This window comes from Leopardus geoffroyi, chromosome B4 (assembly GCF_018350155.1).
Source record: "Leopardus geoffroyi isolate Oge1 chromosome B4, O.geoffroyi_Oge1_pat1.0, whole genome shotgun sequence".
NCBI lineage: Eukaryota > Metazoa > Chordata > Mammalia > Carnivora > Felidae > Leopardus > Leopardus geoffroyi.
Window position 1 is genome coordinate 59454474 of NC_059341.1, and position 18044 is coordinate 59472517.

The window sequence follows — 18044 nt, forward strand, 5'->3', positions numbered from 1 at the left end:
TATCCATCAGGAAGAGCTAACAATTATAAATGTCTATGCGCCGAATACCGGAGCCCCCAAATATATAAAACAACTACTCATAAACATAAGCAACCTTATTGATAAGAATGTGGTAATTGCAGGGGACTTTAACACCCCACTTACAGAAATGGACAGATCATCTAGACACACGATCAATAAAGAAACAAGGGCCCTGAATGAGACATTGGATCAGATGGACTTGACAGATATTTTTAGAACTCTGCATCCCAAAGCAACAGAATAGACTTTCTTCTCGAGTGCACATGGAACATTCTCCAAGATAGATCATATATTGAGTCACAAAACAGCCCTTCATAAGTTTACCAGAATCGAAATTATACCATGCATACTTTCAGACCACAATGCTATGAAGCTTGAAATCAACCACAGGAAAAAGTCTGGAAAACCTCCAAAAGCATGGAGGTTAAAGAACACCCTACTAACAAATGAGTGGGTCAACCAGGCAATTAGAGAAGAAATTAAAAAATATATGGAAACAAACGAAAATGAAAATACAACAATCCAAACGCTTTGGGACGCAGCAAAGGCAGTCCTGAGAGGAAAATACATTGCAATCCAGGCCTATCTCAAGAAACAAGAAAAATCCCAAATACAAAATCTAACAGCACACCTAAAGGAAATAGAAGCAGAACAGCAAAGGCAGCCTAAAACCAGCAGAAGAAGAGAAATAATAAAGATCAGAGCAGAAATAAACAATATAGAGTCTAAAAAAACTGTAGAGCAGATCAACGAAACCAAGAGTTGGTTTTTTGAAAAAATAAACAAAATTGACAAACCTCTAGCCAGGCTTCTCAAAAAGAAAAGGGAGATGACCCAAATAGATAAAATCATGAATGAAAATGGAATTATTACAACCAATCCCTCAGAGATACAAACAATTATCAGGGAATACTATGAAAAATTATATGCCAACAAATTGGACAACCTGGAAGAAATGGACAAATTCCTGAACACCCACACTCTTCCAAAACTCAATCAGGAGGAAATAGAAAGCTTGAACAGACCCATAACCAGCGAAGAAATTGAATCGGTTATCAAAAATCTCCCAACAAATAAGAGTCCAGGACCAGATGGCTTCCCAGGGGAGTTCTACCAGACGTTTAAAGCAGAGATAATACCTATCCTTCTCAAGCTATTCCAAGAAATAGAAAGGGAAGGAAAACTTCCAGACTCATTCTATGAAGCCAGTATTACTTTGATTCCTAAACCAGACAGAGACCCAGTAAAAAAAGAGAACTACCGGCCAATATCCCTGATGAATATGGATGCAAAAATTCTCAATAAGATCCTAGCAAATCGAATTCAACGGCATATAAAAAGAATTATCCACCATGATCAAGTGGGATTCATTCCTGGGATGCAGGGCTGGTTCAACATTCGCAAATCAATCAACGTGATACATCACATTAACAAAAAAAAAGAGAAGAACCATATGATCCTGTCAATCGATGCAGAAAAGGCCTTTGACAAAATCCAGCACCCTTTCTTAATAAAAACGCTTGAGAGAGTCGGGATAGAAGGAACATACTTAAAGATCATAAAAGCCATTTATGAAAAGCCCACAGCTAACATCATCCTCAACGGGGAAAAACTGAGAGCTTTTTCCCTGAGATCAGGAACACGACAGGGATGCCCACTCTCACCGCTGTTGTTTAACATAGTGCTGGAAGTTCTAGCATCAGCAATCAGACAACAAAAGGAAATCAAAGGCATCAAAATTGGCAAAGATGAAGTCAAGCTTTCGCTTTTTGCAGATGACATGATATTATACATGGAAAATCCGATAGACTCCACCAAAAGTCTGCTAGAACTGATACATGAATTCAGCAAAGTTGCAGGATACAAAATCAATGTACAGAAATCAGTTGCATTCTTATACACTAACAATGAAGCAACAGAAAGACAAATAAAGAAACTGATCCCATTCACAATTGCACCAAGAAGCATAAAATACCTAGGAATAAATCTAACCAAAGATGTAAAGGATCTGTATGCTGAAAACTATAGAAAACTTATGAAGGAAATTGAAGAAGATTTAAAGAAATGGAAAGACATTCCCTGCTCATGGATTGGAAAAATAAATATTGTCAAAATGTCAATACTACCCAAAGCTATCTACACATTCAATGCAATCCCAATGAAAATTGCACCAGCATTCTTCTCGAAACTAGAACAAGCAATCCTAAAATTCATATGGAACCACAAAAGGCCCCGAATAGCCAAAGGAATTTTGAAGAAGAAGACCAAAGCAGGAGGCATCACAATCCCAGACTTTAGCCTCTACTACAAAGCTGTCATCATCAAGACAGCATGGTATTGGAACAAAAATAGACACATAGACCAATGGAATAGAATAGAAACCCCAGAACTAGACCCACAAACGTATGGCCAACTCATCTTCGACAAAGCAGGAAAGAACATCCAATGGAAAAAAGACAGTCTCTTTAACAAATGGTGCTGGGAGAACTGGACAGCAACATGCAGAAGGTTGAAACTAGACCACTTTCTCACACCATTCACAAAAATAAACTCAAAATGGATAAAGGACCTGAATGTGAGACAGGAAACCATCAAAACCTTAGAGGAGAAAGCAGGAAAAGACCTCTCTGACCTCAGCCGTAGCAATCTCTTACTCGACACATCCCCAAAGGCAAGGGAATTAAAAGCAAACGTGAATTACTGGGACCTTATGAAGATAAAAAGCTTCTGCACAGCAAAGGAAACAACCAACAAAACTAAAAGGCAACCAACGGAATGGGAAAAGATATTTGCAAATGACATCAGACAAACGGTTAGTATCCAAAATCTATAAAGAGCTCACCAAACTCTACACCCGAAAAACAAATAACCCAGTGAAGAAATGGGCAGAAAACATGAATAGACACTTCTCTAAAGAAGACATCCGGATGGCCAACAGGCACATGAAAAGATGTTCAGCGTCGCTCCTTATCAGGGAAATACAAATCAAAACCACACTCAGGTATTACCTCACGCCAGTCAGAGTGGCCAAAATGAACAAATCAGGAGACTATAGATGCTGGAGAGGATGTGGAGAAACGGGAACCCTCTTGCACTGTTGGTGGGAACGCAAACTGGTGCAGCCGCTCTGGAAAGCAGTGTGGAGGTTCCTCAGAAAATTAAAAATAGACCTACCCTATGACCCAGCAATAGCACTGCTAGGAATTTATCCAAGGGATACAGGAGTACTGATGCATAGGGGCACTTGTACCCCAATGTTCATAGCAGCACTCTCAACAATAGCCAAATTATGGAAAGAGCCTAAATGTCCATCAACTGATGAATGGATAAAGAAATTGTGGTTTATATACACAATGGAATACTACGTGGCAATGAGAAAAAATGAAATATGGCCTTTTGTAGCAACGTGGATGGAACTGGAGAGTGTGATGCTAAGTGAAATAAGCCATACAGAGAAAGACAGATACCAAATGGTTTCACTCTCATGTGGAGCCTGAGAAACTTAACAGGAACCCATGGGGGAGGGGGAGGAAAAAAGAAAAAAAAAAAAAAAGAAGTTAGAGTGGGAGAGAGCCAAAGCATAAGAGACTGTTAAAAACTGAGAACAAACTGATGGTTGATGGGGGGTGGGAGGGAGGAGAGGGTGGGTAATGGGTATTGAGGAGGGCACCTTTTGGGATGAGCACTGGGTGTTGTATGGAAACCAATTTGACAATAAATTTCATATACTAAAAAAAAAAAAAAAAAAAAAAAAAAAAAAAAAAAAAAAAAAGAAAGTGCATTAGCAAAGATTCTTTCTAACCTTAGTGTGAAACGCTTTAATGAGACCTTTAGTTCTTCTTATCACTTATCTACTTATACAGGTAACTTGCATAAAAGGGATGATAGGACATCTGACTTCCAGAAAGACATTTGTCCTTAGGAGTTTGTGGATACCAGAAATTAATGATTGTCTGGAAGAAGAAGAATAGCTGCAGGAGGTGAGAGGGGAATTCACCATCTGCTCCTTGATATTACCTGACTTAGTGTCTTTACACCATTACTTAGAAGGCTCTCCTCCCAATCTTTGTGCAGCTGGCCCCTCTTGCCATTCAGATCTCAGCTTAAATATCACTATATTAAAATGTATCTGAAATTTGTTTTAATCAGGAATGGCAGAACACAGAGACATGGAAATAACGATCATGAAGAAAGAAGATTTTTATATTCATAGGTCCTTAGAAATAGGAGGCATGGCACACAGGGGAAGCACCAAGGTAAGTCAAGAAGCAGAAGGGCGAGGAGAAAGTATGGACCTAAGCATTTGTTATCACTGTCATAGGAAGAATGGGCAAGAGAGTGTGGACAGCTGAATAAGTTTAGGATTGGATAGTCTGAATAATTTTAGCAGTCTTTGGGCTATAGGCATGGTTCCTAGTTGTCTGGTACTTGGTCTTGATTCATTATAACAAGGAAATAGTGTCCTGGACTGCAGGACCCTGATAAAAGGAAATGATGAACATACAGACTCGGGATTGGTTGGCTGACATATCAAGAGCATCTGCTATCTCCAGGAATTAGTTCTCTCCAGGATTTGCAAGTCCTCAAGATGCCAAAACATCATAAAACACAGAAAATAAAAAGCATGAATATTATAATAGTCTCCTCAAATAGGCTTTCCCTGATCTCCCAAATTGAAGTGATTAGCAGTTACACTTTATTCATCATTCTCCTTTAATTCCCCCAAAATACTTCTTCTCTGATATTTTTCTATTTCTATAATGGCTTGTTTATTTTCTCCTCCCATTAAAAGAAGAACACTGTTCATCTTGAGAACATGTAAAATATTCATTCAATATTTGTTGAATTAAATGTGTGCTTTCTTTTCTTCTTAGACTTCCCATTTCCACTTCCTCTTCATTGCAGGTGTTATAAGAATCAGCACAAATTTAACACAACAATCATGAGCTTTCTCTATTTCCAGTACCTTCAGAACATTGTTCCTATAGAGCCACAAAGGTTAATGGTATAAGGGTATGAGGAGAGAAATGAGACAGAAACTTTCACAGCTCATAGAAGGCAGAGATTGATGGGTCTGTTGATGGCAAAGGGAAGGAAGGGATGGTAAGAGAAAAGTTGGCAGTCATGTGGTGTCACTTGAAAATTTTTATTTTATTTAAATTTAACTTCATCCATTCCTTTTTATTCAAAAACTCCTTATTGATAAGCTGCCTCATGCCAGGAAATAAAAAATTCTCTAATTCATCCAGGAAAAAAAAAAAAAACATCATTAAGCTGCTTCTCTATACGCTCTGTGCTGGACATAGAAGAATATTGTTTGGGTCTCACATTAAAAGAAAGAAATAGGGGCACCTGTGCGGCTCACTCGGTTAAGCATCTGACTCTTGGTTTTGACTCAGGTCATGATCTCATAGTTCGAGAGTTCAAGCCCCATGTCGGGCTCCACACTGACAGCACAGAACTTGCTTGGGATTTTCTTTCTCACCTCTCTCTCTGCCTCTCTTTCTCTCAAAAATAAATTTAAAAAAATAAAATAAAATAAAGAAATAGAAAACTAAAGATAGTCCCAGAAGGCACAGAATGTATTCAAATACACTTAAGACAGCTACAAATGTCAAAAAGACATATTTGCAAATGGACTCAATATTAAAAAAATGAAGTTTGTAGCAGCGCTTTCAACAATAGCCAAATTATGGAAGGAGCCTAAGTGTCCATCAACTGATGAATGAAGACAATGTGGTTTATATCTACAACGGAATACTACTTGGCAAAGAGAAAGAATGAAATCATGCCGCTTGCAGCAATGTGGATGCAACTGGAAGGGTATTATACTAAGTGAAATAAGTCAGTCAGAGAAAGACAGAGATCATATGTTTTCACTCATATGTGGATCTTGAGAAACTTAACAGAAGACCATGAGGGAAAGGAAGGAGAAAAAAATAGTTACAAACAGAGAAGGAGGGAGGCAAACCATAAGAGACTCTTAAATACAGAGAACAAACTGAGGGTTGATGGGGGGTGGGAGAGAGGGGGAAATGGGTGATGGGCATTGAGGAGGGCACTCGTTGGGATGAACACTGGGTGTTGTATGTTAGCCAGTTTAACAATGAATTATATTTAAAAAAAGACACACAAACAAAAATGAGGCTTTTGAGTTTTCCTCCCTGCTACATAGAACATCCAATATCTATTTGTTGAATGAATGAATTACATAGGAAAAGGAACAAAGGTTTGACCAGCATAAAATCCTTGTAGAGCTAAACACCTTTTACTTAGTTAATAAATGTTAGGATTAATATTACAAAAACACAGTGGTTCAGTTTCTCTTATTTGTTTTTAGTGGTAAAAAAGCAAATGATTAAGAAAGTTATAGAACTTGGCTAAGGCTCCCAATACATTCACAGTTAATTTTTAGAATAATACAAATTACATAAATCAGAGTCTTCACATTCAGCAACTATATAAATAGGTCTAAATTCCCTAGAGAGTAAGATAAATGTTGTTATGTTTCATTGTGCATGTGTGTATGATTGGCTATATAACAGATGCTGAGAAAAATGATATCCAGAAAAAGAGAATTGAACAATAGTTGTACAAACATCAGTAATACAAAGAAAGTAAAGGGAGAGGAAAAAGAGAAGCCCCAGTTTACAAACACAGCCAGTCTAGATGAATGGCCTCAAAGGGACTCGCTCTAGTCAAGATGCACAGATCTGCTTCTAATAGGCCCCTTGGATACTGAGAGCAGGCCTCTGATGTAGGAGCTGATGCATCTTTATTTGCATATTAAATACATAAATAACCAGCAGTGCACAGAAGAGATAGGGGAACAAATAGGAACATGGAATTGAAGGGCATATTCATCTAGTTAAAAACTCACTGGAACACAACCAGACTCTAGAGCATACAGACTCATCTTTTTGTAACAAGGACTGAATCCAAAACAAGAGCGATGCACAGTCCTCACCTGCCCAACACAGCATATGGGGCTAGAAGACAACTTGCAAATCATTTGTGTGACTCTCTCTTTCACTCACAGAAAATTAAACTAAGGCAGGCCAGACTGACTCTGATAACATTAAAGCATAAGTTACGAACCATGCTATAGCATATAAAGGATGAATGAGACATGACACTATTAACGGACTTTGCCATTTATAGGGAAAGGGGAACAAATGAGTAGTGAAATTCTATAGAACATGATGAGTTAAAAGATCCAGGTTTGTACTGCAGAAGCCCAAAGGAGGGGTAGTAGAGATGTAGACTATGGGGGAAGGAGGTTGTCTAGTACTGGGCCACAGGTAGTATAAATTCAATCTAAGACAGCTTAATTTTCTCTCCCCGCCCCTGTTCGTGGGGAAGGTTCACTTTATGTATTTGTTAGTTCACTCTATGCATTGCTTCTGTCTACATTATGCTCCCTTTATAATTACTAATCTGGTGCCAGGTTGCCTATTTTATGACTAACTCAGAAACCCCATGGAAAGCCACCCTTAAAAATTTCTCAAGATTCTATGTAGGATCTGCCATGGGGTAACAGCATTTTCCATCCAGTTTCTAGGGCAGTTCTGGCTGAGCCCCTTCCTCCAGTTCATCTTGAAATGAGATTAAGCCCAGCCTTTCTCTTAGGTAGGTGAGTGATTTTCTTCTCTGTTTATAAAAAATAAAACAGAGTCATGGTTTTATAACAACATTTATTCACTCAAAGTTCAAGCATTAACTGAGCCAAGTCCTGTATGAGTTTAAAGGTGTTCTGATCACCAATTCTGGTGTGTGTTTGTGGGAGGTTTCCCCCACCAACAAGCAATTCTTGGACATCAGCTAGGTGTCTACAATTCAACTCAATTCTGACACTACAAACTGGAGATAGTATCAGACTCCCCTGGTTAGTGGTTAGTGTTCAGTCCTATAAGACTGCCCTCCACCTGCCCCCACTTCAGATGTCAATTTAAAACTCAGATTCTCATCTAGACTTCTAACCAACCAACTATAGAATAGAAGTCCCCTGGGGCACCTGGGTGCGTCAGTCAGTTAAGTGTCTGACTTTGGCTCAGGTCATGATCTCATGGGTTTGAGCCCCATGTCGGGCTCTATGCTGACAGCTCAGAGCCTGGAGCCTGTTTAAGATTCTGTGTCTCCCTCTCTCTCTGCCCTTTCCCTGCTCACACTCTGTCTCTGTCTCTCAAAAATAAATAAATGTTAAAAAGAATAGAGATCCCAAAGACCCCCTCTTTGAGTTCAAATAATGTGCTAGAGTGGCTCGCAGGACTTAGGGAAACATTTTACCTACTAGATTACCTACTGGTTTATTATAAAAGGATATAACTCATGAATAGTCAGATGGAACTGATGTATAGGGCAAGGTTGTTGGAAAGGGTACAGAGCTTGCATGCCCTCTCCGAGTGTGCCACTCTCCCCCTATTACCACACATTTACCAATCCAGAAGCTCTCTGAACCCTATACTCTCGGGTTTTGTGAAGGCTTCATTCTATAGTCATGATTGACTAAATCACTGGCCAGTAATGATTAAACTCAATCTACAGTCCCTTTCTCCCCCAGAAGTGAAGAAGGTGGGACTGAAAGTTCCAACCCTTTAATCACATGATTGGTTTCTCAGGCAACCATCCTTAATAGCTTTCTAAAGCCACACATTGATATAACAAAAGACGCCTTATTGCTCTCATCACTTAGGAAATTCCAATGGTTTCAGGAGCTCTGTGCCAGAAGGACAAAGACCAAAGTCTACTTATAAATCACAGTATCAGTAGTGTAGAAGGGTGGGGGTAGATACAGCAACACAGAGGACAGGCAAGTTCTGTCCTCCGGGGAGGACTTTCGTGGGAGGTGGCCTTACCTAGTGGTTCAGATTAGACACTGCAGCCACACTATCTAGGCTTGAATCCTGGCTTCTTCTCTGTGACACTAGGTAAATTTCATCATTTCTCTAAACTCAGTTTCTTTGTCCATAATAATAATACCTATTTCATAAGATAACTGTAAAGATTTTTTTAAAAATTAATCAATGTAAAGCATTTACAAAAATGTTAGGCTCATGACAAGTCTAGTAACTATTATTATTATTATTATTATTATTATTATTTATTATAATTATTTTTGAAAGAAAGAAAATTAGCAATTAAACCAGCAAAGTAACATTAGATAATGATAAGTATTGTAAAGGAAATAGAACAGGATTACGAAAGAGAAAGTGATTGCGAAAGTTACTTTACTTTGTGTCATTAAGGAAGGCCTCCCAGAGATGTGGCATTTAGCTGAGCCAACCAGATCAGGAAACAGCATTCCAGGTAAAAGGAACTGTAGTGCAAAGGCCTTAAGGCAGGATAAGGCTTAAAATATTCCAAAAAGAACAGGCAGGCAGTACAGCTAACAGAGGGGAAGAATAAAAGGTGATGAAGTCAAAGAGGTAGACATAGGCCAAATCACAAAAGTCTGATAAGGACTAGAAATAGGTTCTTGTTTCTCTCAGTGGATGGACCTTACACAGAGCACACAGCCTTACTAGGCACAGGTAGGTATTAGACAAGGGAGGTTAAATGCCACTTTCTGTTTTCCCAACCCTCAGGGGATGAGAAAAGAGATATTCCCCAGGCAAAAAAAGGGATTCAAAGGGTAAAGCTCCTCACCGCTCCAAGTGGGGTACAAGCAGAGAGGGAGAAGGTATTGCTATAAGGGAGGGCTGAAAATTCTCCAAGAGACTAGACTGAGTGAGGGTCCACAGTCCACCAGTGAGCCTACATGTAATAGCCACAGTGCAGCCTGGACAGTAGCCTGTTGACTCAGGCTGTGCTGGAGAGCTGGCTGAATCCCTCCATGAAGAAGGCAGGGCTCAGGTGCAGAATTGCTCACATACAAGTAACTCACTGCTTCTTTTGAAATATGGCTAAAACCAGTCAAACTAAATTTGAACTTCAGTATTACACTCAAACTGCCTCAAGCATTGTATTTAAGGCTTATGGACTTTGATTAATTTAGGAGGTGAGACTCCCACCTCCAGAAAAGGTTTATTACCATGTTGTATTTATAATATTTACTTAGGGGAAGGATGCTCCAGATCCCATAAGCACGGTAATTATATAATTTATCAACTAGGTCAGGACACTTTGGAGAATGAAAGGAGGTGTTATTAATAATAATCTTAGAACAACAGTATAAGCTAAGACTATCTTGGACAATTTAGGACTTTCTAAGACAAAGACCAAGGGAAGGACTTGAGATTTTATTTAAATGAGGTGGGAATCAGTGGGTTTAATTGGGGGAATTACATGGTCTCATTTATATTTTCTAAAGATCTCTCTGACTTCTGTGTGAAGACTGGATTGTAGGGGCCCAAGAAGTAGGGAACATTTTAGAAGCGTTTTGCAATGGTCTAGGCGAGAGATGATAGGGGTCTTAACAAGGGTGGGGCAGGGAAGATGGACAGAATTAGTATAATAAATACTTTTGAGGTAGAGCACACAGAACTTACCCATGGATTAAAGTCTGAGGAGGAAGGAGGCTAGGGTCCAATAGCATGAATTAACACATGAAGTTGACATTTACTGAGATGCAGGATTTTTTATGTGTCAGCAAAACTGTGTGTCATATCTTTAGCTTGATTGGGTGCAAGTAAATAACAATAACAACAGTAATAACCAACTTCTTCTGATTGCTTATGTCAGATACTAAGCACTTAACATGTACTGATTTAATCCTCATAACAACCTATGAGGTAGATATGATCATTTTCAACATTTTACAAATGAATGAGCTATAGCACAGAGAGATTAAGTAACTTAAGTCACACAGCCAGTACATCATAGAGACAGCATTGGGTTTTATTGATTTGGGAGCTCTGATTCCAGATGCTGCCTCTTAACCCCATGCCATACTGCCTGTCTGTTTGACCCCAAGATTCCTAATTCTAATCATTGGCTTCCTTAGTGGCTTGCTGTTTTAAACAAGGGTCTCAAGTGATAGAGTATGAGTTGGCTCACCTCCAAAATACTCATTGAGTTTGGAACACATGCATGCCCCCCTTCCCCAAAGATACTCAGAAAGAAAGTCACTGAAATCAGAAGGTCATGCACTCATCCTAAATGGGACTGTGATTCCACAGAGTAAGCAAACAATCCTGTATGTATTGTAATTTATGAACTAGGAGGAGACATGTTATATTCCTCTACCTCATTTTACTCATTTGAAATAATGGGAAGTACTTTGCATTAATTATCTGGGAGGGAGCCCTGTATGTACCTTAGTTTAAAAGGCTGTTCTGGAGTCAGATTCCTGGGTTCAGATTCTAGCTCACCACTTGTTAGCTAGGTGAGTTTGGTATATTACTTAACCCCATTATGTCTGTTTCCCCATCAGTAAAGTGGGAACAATAATACTATGCCAGAGACTGCCTAGTGTTTCAACAAGTCCCTCTCCTTCTGGCCAAAGAGCTAGACTGTATTTCCCAGCTTCTCTTATAGTCTAATGTAGCCAGATGATGCTGGCTATTAGGAAAGGAGAGGAGTGATGGATGCCACCTTCAGCTCTGGTGCATATAAGCCTTCCAAGTTACACTCTATGCTCTCTCTTTCCTGACTGCTGAGTGAATACAGAGAATTTAGAAGAGGACTCTGGGCCCCCAGAGGACTGTAGAGCCACAGACTAGAAGGTGTTTGAGTCTCTGAATGACCTCAAGGAAGACCTCCTGCTAGATAGGACTATTCACTTTGGACTTTGTATAAACCAGAGTAAGCACTTACTGTGTGAAACTAGTGAGGTTGGGGGTTTGTTTATTAGAGCAACTTGAATTACTTACCTGAATATATATATATATATATATATATATATATATATATATATACATATATATATATAAATACACACACACACACACACACACAAACACACACACAAACACATACCTCATAGGGTTACTTAAAGCACTAAAGTATCTACAAGGGAGCGGTGTAAATGTGCTCTCAGAACGTTCAAGAAAAAGTATCTCCATCATTCTTTTTCTAAACTCTTTGTCACAGCAAGAGGATGATGTAGACCTCATCTGAAATCGAAATCATGGTTCTCCATGTAAGGCATCTTTTTGTGATTGACAGCCCAGTCTATTTGTACACAAAAATAGGTGTAAGTAGATTATATAAAATGAGCAAAATAGCAAGGAGGTGAGCAAATGTGACTAGGCCCATTGTGTTTCTTTTGGGTAGAGTCAGGCTTACCGGTAGCACCCTGCAACTCCTACTGGAAGTGGGCAGAACAGAAGATTTTAAATATAATTGATTATATTATATAGAATCTGACATGTATGTTTAGAAACAGAAATCATTCTTGAGGGATGCTTAGATTTTCCTTTGAAAATCTTTTATTAGTAAAGTCAAAGTCCCAGAAAAACTTCAGAGATTCAAGAGAACATTCAGCAAGTGGTCAGTTACAGTTCCACTCAACTGGAATATTTTGCACAAAATGAAGACTTAAGTGACTTGATAACTCCCTTGTAGATTTACTTACTTCTACCTGCCCTGAGAAGTTTTCTTTAGAGTCTTACTGGCAAATACATCTCTTGAAATTTGATTTTGATTTTTTTCCAGTTCACCTTCAGGCTGTTAAGATGTTGTACTCCATCATCCTCATTCACCATCTCTTATCTCTAACATATCACAAGTCTGATTGTATGATAAACATTGTCAGCAGATACACTGCTTAGGTGACACAAAGAATACCTCATGGATGTCTAAAGTGGCCTTGTAGATAAATAAGTCTTATCAGCTCAAAGATATTCATTTATCCACAGACATGTCTCATCATTGGAAATTTTCCAATGTATCAAAGTGTGTCTGAGACAGTAAGCACCAAAACAAAAAACCCATTACAAAAGCCTGTAACAATCATACTGATATAATCCTAAGGAAGCCTTGGTCACTTGGCTCAGTCCCAGAGGGCTGTTAAATTCAGAGATATGTAATCCAGACAGGACATCCAATGTTTATATGCATATTTCAACATCTTTAAAGAGGAAACATTACATAAACAACAAAACTTATTAAAATCCTTTCTTTTCCTATTATATTATGCCCCAAGGCCCTGGAAGCCACTTTCTTTCCTTCCCTAGAAATTGCTTATGCTTCCACATCATTCTGTGATCCAGATTTCTTTCTTTATATAATTTCTTTCTTTATGTAATTTCTTCACAGAGCCCCCTAGCAAAAGATGTGCCTTGCTACAGACCTCTAGACACTAGTTCTCTTCTGGGCTCTTCTTTTCTGTAAAAAATCCATCTACTTTGGTTTGGGCCTTTCTGTCTAATCCTCATTCCATCAATTTTGCATCATAAAAGCCTAAGAATTGCCTGGAATTGGTGGAAACTTCCTCTATATTCAGGGAAAGATAGGGAATTGAGCAGGCCAAACCACAACCTTCCTCATATGTTAATTACTTTTGTCCTATCACACCTATTAAGAATTAGACGGTGGAACAATGTCCTAAAAGTGTACATGTTGCCTGTATAGGTTCATTTCCAAAAAGCCTTCCAATTCAAAAGGAATGCTTTGGAGAAAATAGAGACAGCCATTTGCTTCTGGTAAATGATTCAAGAAGTCCAACATGATAGCACCATCTCTCAAAGGCTTCGCACAGCTGAGCCTTAGGTAACATAAAAAGTCTCCGTCTGTCGCCTAGTAAAAGAAGAATAGCTTATTCTCCTACTGGGACTAAATTAAAAGATGTGGCTGTTCCATCATATTTAGCAGCATTCCTATAATGCACAAAAGCTTCTGTGGCACTGATTAAAGGAGAAAATATCATCTGGCTGGTAGAAAGGATCTGTAACTAAAACAAAAGTATTCTCACCCTTGACTAAACATTTACTGTCAACAATCTGTCTTCTGTATGTGCCCAGGAAAACAACACTCCCAAACACACACACATAAACACAAATGTTCTAGTCACAATAAATCTGCTCTAAGAAACAATTACCTAGGAATAATTCTTTGCCTTTTAAGCTAAATGCTTTATAAATGAACATAAGGATTAAACATACCTCCTCCTCTAAGTAGTGGAGGTCCACAGGTCACTTATGCTGCTGGTTTTCAAAAGATAATAAAAAAAAAAAAAAAAGAAAGAAAGAGGGATTATTTTCTTAGCCCTTATTATGGTCATTATGTTGATCATTATTTCCACAAATAGATTTCATTAATCCAAAATTAACTGTCTAGAATCTCTACCCTAGGCTTCAATTTAGGGAAGGGCATAGGCCTGATATTCTTTGTGCATGTGTAACATCCTCGCTGTGGACAAGGAATCTCTCTGCACCTTGATCTTCAAAAACTAGAATGAGTTCATCTAACATAGGCATTAATTATAACACAACTTCTCTTTCTTGGATTTTACATCTTAATTTAAGTGAGATCCAAACGTTGGGAAACTTTGGATAAAAGACTTCTGTCTTTCTTGTGATAATACAAATATTTCTTTAAACTATAGACAAAGCATTTTTATTTTGCTTCCTAAGCTGTTAATACCTCCAAAAGGAAGAAATACCAATCTAAAATATGTTAACATTATTTATACAATGTTATATGTCAATTATATTTCAACAAAGCTAGAAAAAATACGTTAATGTTTTTCCTATTCAGGAAACTGTTACTATAATTTATAATTATAATTATTTCAGTTTAAGTCTTACACATTTTTGAAATGTTTCCTTTGTGAAATAACTTAGGAAAGAAACAGAAAAGACTATGATAAATGCATTTAATAAATATTACTCTAGTTTTCTTATTTTCCAATGGCTGGAAACAGTATTCCAAATCTCATTCATTCCTATTAATATTAACTATCCTTATGTAAAGTGGGGAACTTGTTTGTACAGGAAAAAAAGAAAAATCTAATTAGATGTTGTACTTAGTAATTTCTTAATCTTGAGGTTTGCTACTCTGTATTCTTCTATTTCATATACCATTTAAAATTTGTCAGTATTTTTTATGGGTCTTTTAAATCACATTGTTTTATTTTTGTATCTTAGAAAGGAAGGCTTTTACCAATTTAATTTGTTATTTATTGCCCCAGCATGGCAAAATCACACCTACAGATGCTTATTAAAATTATCTAAAGATAAATCACAAACCTTACATTCTGTTCACATTGTAATGAAATGAATATAAAAGCAAAATTGGGTTTTCCGTCTAAGTCCTATATTTGGAGTGGAGCAAGGCTCACATTAGAATAATGGAGACAGTCTGGAGCCTCACACTGTAAAGAAGAGGGGGGTTTGGAAGCAATCCCAAAGGAAAATGATAAACATGTTCAATTATTGAAAAATACATCAGATGGGAAAAGCAACTGCTCTTGCTTAGCTTAGAAAAGGGAGCGTTTGTTCACACATGGTTCCCAAGCATATGAAGTGCTGTTATTAAGAGGAAGATAATTAGCTCTTCTCTCTCTCTATCTCTCTAATTAAAACAGATGCACAAAAATATTTGTAGGAAGCAATTATGTATAAAATTTTTAAAACTGTATGTTTGGATCAAAAGCTGAGTTAGATTAGATGTGTCATGAAGAAAGGTAGGAAATAAAGCTGGCCCTATGAAAAATCATCAAACAAGAGGCTTATTTCTATTCTCTGGCTTTTTGTCCTTCTATACCAACTCAGTAACCCTAATCTTCCCATTCTGTAAGGTACCAAAGACCCTTGTTATTTTTTTTCCCCCATCCCTATCAAATCTATCTCAATAAAAGATCTGTTAGGGGCACCAAGGTGGCTCAGTTGGTTGAGCATCCAACTCTTGGTTTCAGCTCAGGTAATGATCCCAGGGTCCTGGGATCAAACCCTGTGTTGGGCTCCCCACTGAGCATGGAGCATGCTTCTTGAGATATTCTCTCTCACCCTCTGCCCTTGTCCCCATCTTGCTCGCACACACTCTCTCTTTATACATATACATATACATATACATATATATATATATATATATATATATATACATACACATATATATATACATATGGAACATAAAATAAAAATATATACAAAAAGATCTAATAAAGTAATCCATATTATGGTAAGTAACTTAGATTATTAACACTTAAACATATTAGTCCTCAGTTCAGCACAATAATAAATATTTTTGGAGTTCCCACTGAGTATTAAGGTTTGTATTAGGTTCCTTGTATACTATTTCTGAGAGTCTAAATTGGTATAACCACTTTTAAATTCAATTTGACATTTTTAGTAAAGGTAAAGGTATATACATTATAAACCAGTAATTCTACTCCTGCATGCATATCCAAAAGAAAAATCACGAGATTTACCATAATCCCTGAAACGCTGCTGCTACGCCATCACGCGAACTTTTTCTGGTGTGGGTGGGCACCTGCCGCAGTCTCTGGACAGCGACAGCAGGACGGTGGAGTGAATGTTCCCGGGGTGGCCTGCACTCCCGCCATTGCTTGGGGAGACCCTCGCCCAGAGGGTTTGAACAGGTCAAAGTGCAGCCCCTCAGAAGTGAGGGGTTGGAAAACAGCCCCATTTGAGGTAAAATTCGAGAGGGAGTTGCCACCTGGTAGTCTGAAGACTTGGTCACAGACTGTAGAAGTGGGAGTGGACGGAAGCCAGAGACAAAGGAAGGGTGCTTGATTGCCGGTCAGGAAGAGCACAGAGTTCTGAAACTAGAGCCGGGTAGCTGGGTGATGCCATTTTCGCCCCTCCGGCGCATGCACATACACGCCTACAAACACCACAACAATCCCCCCGAGTAAATTAAGCAGCGCCATCTAGTGGAGAACTGAGCCATTACACTAAGCCCCGCACAACTGGACCAACGCTGCTCTTGAGGAACACAATTCTCTCCGCCAGCTTAGTTTATGGATTATAAAGTGCTTCATAGTTTGACTTCTAGGGGAAACTGGATGTAATTTCAATCTTATTTCATTCTGTTCGCTGGTGCATCTATTTATTTTTTTCCCTTTTTCTTATTCTTGAATACAGAAAGGGAAAAATTATTTTTATTTTTTGTTTTTATAAAAAAGATTTTTCTTTAATTTTTTCTACTATATTTTTCACTTTTTTGTAATTTTTAAAAATTCTATTCTACGTTCATCATTTCATTTTATTCTATTTTATTGTATTCATTTTTTCAAATTTTTAAACGATTTCCTTTGTTTTTCTTTCTTTTCTTTTCTTTTCTTTTCTTTTCTTTCCCTTTTTTCTCTATTCTATCAAGAATAGAGATCAACAACCAGACCAAAACACACCTAGGATCTAGCATCTTTTATTTGATTTTTTTAATGTTGTTTTTAATTATGTATTTATTTATTTACTTAATTAATTTCTTTTCTTCCTTCAAAATGACAAAACAAAGTAATTCACCCCAAAAGAAAGAACAGGAAGAAATGAAAGCCAGGGAATTAATCAACACAGATACAAGCAATATGTCTGAACCAGAATTTAGAATCATGATAATAAGAATACTATCTGGGGTTGAAAATAGGTTAGAATCCCTTCTTCTGAGATAAAAGAAGTAAAAACTAGTCAGGAAGAAATTTAAAATGCTATAACTGAGCTGCAATCTCGAAAGAATGCCATGGTGGCGAGGATGGGTGAAGCAAAGCAGCAAATCAGTGATATAGAGGACAAACTTATGGAGAATAATGAAGCAGAAAAAAAAAAAAGGAGACTAAGGCAAAAGAGCACGATATAAGAATTAGAGAACTTAGTGACTTATAAAAAAGTAATAACATCAGAATCAGAATCATAGGGGTCCCAGAAGATGAAGAGAGAGAAAAAGGGGTAGAAGGTTTTTGTGAGCAAATCATAGTGGAAAATTTTCCTAACCTGGGGAAAGACACAGACATCAAAATCCAGGAAGCATAGAGAACTCCCATTAGATTCAAAAGAAACCAACCATCAACAAGGCACATGATAGTCAAATTCACAAAATACTCAGGCAAGGAAAGAATCATGAAAGCAGCAAGGGAACATAAGGCCTTAACCTACAAGGGAAGACAAATCAGGTTCACAGCAGAC

The 18044-nt window shown here is 37.9% G+C and overlaps 1 protein-coding gene and 1 pseudogene across 12 annotated transcripts in view; both read right to left on the reverse strand.

Moving 5' to 3' along the window:
* The window catches only part of LOC123590999, a 48206-nt pseudogene extending 35541 nt beyond the window's left edge, over nucleotides 1–12665 (reverse strand).
* Nucleotides 1–18044, reverse strand: part of LMNTD1 (lamin tail domain containing 1) — a 523246-nt gene that overhangs the window by 296108 nt on the left and 209094 nt on the right. The window contains exon 3 of one of the 12 annotated variants that reach the window (XM_045465475.1): nucleotides 14067–14102. The exons of the other annotated variants lie outside the window; for them this stretch is intronic. The gene's annotated coding sequence lies outside the window, so the exon portion shown is untranslated. The remainder of the gene's footprint in view (nucleotides 1–14066; nucleotides 14103–18044) is intronic. 12 annotated transcript variants of the gene reach the window in all.